The 2,467-nt window shown below is 63.0% G+C and overlaps 1 protein-coding gene across 1 annotated transcript in view; it reads left to right on the top strand.

The window, feature by feature from the left end:
• The window catches only part of SLC9A3R1 (solute carrier family 9, subfamily A (NHE3, cation proton antiporter 3), member 3 regulator 1), a 17,297-nt gene that overhangs the window by 7,465 nt on the left and 7,365 nt on the right, over positions 1-2,467 (top strand). The window lies entirely within an intron of this gene.

A 2,467-nucleotide genomic window follows, 5' to 3' on the forward strand; every position in this document is an offset into this window, starting at 1 on the left:
CCCCCACCCCCACCTTTTGGGCCCCAGAGCCGGCAAGCCTGTGGGATGTTTTCTATAAGGCTCATCACCATGGCATTGGCCAGGGAGGGGATGGCCCAGTGGGGCGTTGGCCCCCAGCCTCCCCTTGCCGGGGAGGAGCAGGGAGCGGCCCTGGCCTGCTCGCTCCCCAGAGACGGTCACCGGGATTAGGTATCGACTTTCCCCAGCCTCCCAGGTGGCTGCTGATGGTGCCTATTGAATTCCGTGCCCGACGCCCGCTCCCTGGGCCGTGTGGGTGGAGGTGACTGGGCGGCCACTCAGGGGTGGGGCTGGGCTCCCTGGGAGTGGTGAGGTGGTGGAGGAGCAGCCACCAGGCCTGTGCAGGGTTTGGGACCTCCTGAGACCTGGAGATTGGGAGAAGCCCGCAGGAGAAGAATCTGGAGGCAGCGTTCCTGGAGGGGTCTTTTCCAGAAATCGCTTCTGGTATTGTCCCGGGAGTGAGAGATTCGTCCAGCCCCAGCTGCCCCAGCCCATTTGCACAGCCCCTCAGTCACCACTGCCTCACGGACCCTCTTCTAACTTCTCTGCCAGTCTCCTCACTGAGCAGATCCTGATTTTTTACTTCCAAGCTGCCATGGTCACCCACCTGAGTCTCTGAACACTCTGTGGCCATATTCCCCTTGAAGTCACCCCACCTCCAGTGCAGACCCCTCTGGAGCTGCAACCACAGCTCAAGGCCACTTGTGAGCTCCTGGGGGCCCCATACCAGACCCAGGATATCCTGGAGGGCTCGGGTATCCCCTTGCCCCAGCTCCAGGGGCCCAGGCCCAGAGCAGCGGTGGCCAAACTCTGGCCAGCGCCTGAGTTCTCCGCATCTTCTCAGTGCGGGGCCTCAGGGAGCTGCCCCAGGACTCCAGACAGCACCAGCCTCTACCAGGCCGGGCTAGGCTCCTTTGATGACTGACTCAGCAGCTGGCAATGACAGTTCTGGAGGGAGCTGGAGGAGGGGTGGAGAGAGACACGAGAAGGAAGGGGACCCTCCTGCCCAGTCTGGGGGGGGCAGGTTGGGAAGGTAGGAGCTGGGTGGGGTTCTATAGTAGCCTGAGTGCCTCAGAAAATGCCTGGGATTTCCTGGGCCCCTGGAGGGGGATCTACCACTTCCTGAGATCCTTATGGCCTGGCAGAGGGGCGTGAGGTGCAAAGGACGGGTCCCCAGGCAAGGGTCCCCAGGGTGCCAGGTGCTCCGGATCAGTAAGGGAAGCCACCGGGCCTGCCTGCTCCCAGCTGAGCCGCCCTCCCCGGAAGGAAGCCTGTGGTTTCATCATCTCCCCGCCCCTCGCAGCAGAGGCTGCAGCCTGAGTTTGCAGCTCTTGCCCAAGTGGGCCTCCTCCTGGTCTAGGCTTTGGGTCCTGCTGTGGATGGTGGCAGGGCACACGGGTTTCCAAGTCAGAGCCCAGGGTGGAGTCCTGGCTCCTCTGCCGTGGCACTCGGGCTATGGGCTTCACGTCTGGGGTCTCACTTTTACCATATCCAGGATGGGGGTTAGGGTTAGGGTCCTAACCCATGGAAGAGAGGCTCTTTGGAGTCAGGGGCGGCGGGAGGGGCAGGAGACAGCAGGCCACCCTCTGGCTTCCCGTGATTCACCCTCCCCGCTTTCTCAGGGTGACAGAGGAGTGCTGCCCACAGAAAGCCGAGCCTCCCCGTGGTGGCAACTGGTCGGACCTGTTCCTGCTCCCCCCAGGCCTGGGGGAGGGCTTAGCTTGAGGGGAGAAGAGCCTCACTTACTCCCGGAACTAGATGGGGGGGTGGCAACCAGCAGGGGGTGGGCATGGGGAGTCCCTGGGGAGTGGGCCCCCCTCCCCTTTTTCATGCTCACGTAAGTGCCTTTGCCCCTGTCTGGGATGCCCAGATCGGGTAAAGCCAAGCCTAACTGTCACCTCGCCCTCCTTCCGGTCTGGGCCTCTCTACACCCCCAATCAACATCCTGAAGCTGAAAGGCCCGCCCAGGCCTCTGAAGGAAAGCAGAGTCACCCTCCCCACCCCACACTCCCCCATCCTCCGGGGAGCTGAGGGGTGGGGACTGAGTCCACCGCAGGTGGCAGCTGCCCCTGGGCCCGGCAGGTTGGGGCAGGAGGCCTGTGGGTCCTCCCCGCCTTGCCCCTCCCTTGCCTTCTCTCCCAGCTGGGCAGTGAGGTTTCAGAGCGACCAGCACCCCACCCTCGGAATCTCACCTCTCCGCTTCCTGTGACTGTCCGTATTAGCAACGACAGGGCGTCCCCACATGCACAGGGGCTCCCACGTATGTTAACTGGACCTCCTAGCACCCCGGGAGGCAGGTGGCACCAAGAACGGTCTATAAACAAGGAACCCAAGGCTCTAAGAAGGAAATGACTTGCTCCGGGTCACCGAGCCGGGAAGCTGGAAGCTGGGCCCGGGCCCTGACTTTGGCTTTTGCTCTTTGCCTGGCATCCGGGTGATAATCCCAAAC

The sequence above is a fragment of the Bison bison genome, unplaced genomic scaffold (genome assembly GCF_000754665.1).
Source record: "Bison bison bison isolate TAMUID 2011002044 unplaced genomic scaffold, Bison_UMD1.0 scf7180017864371, whole genome shotgun sequence".
Classification (NCBI taxonomy): domain Eukaryota; kingdom Metazoa; phylum Chordata; class Mammalia; order Artiodactyla; family Bovidae; genus Bison; species Bison bison.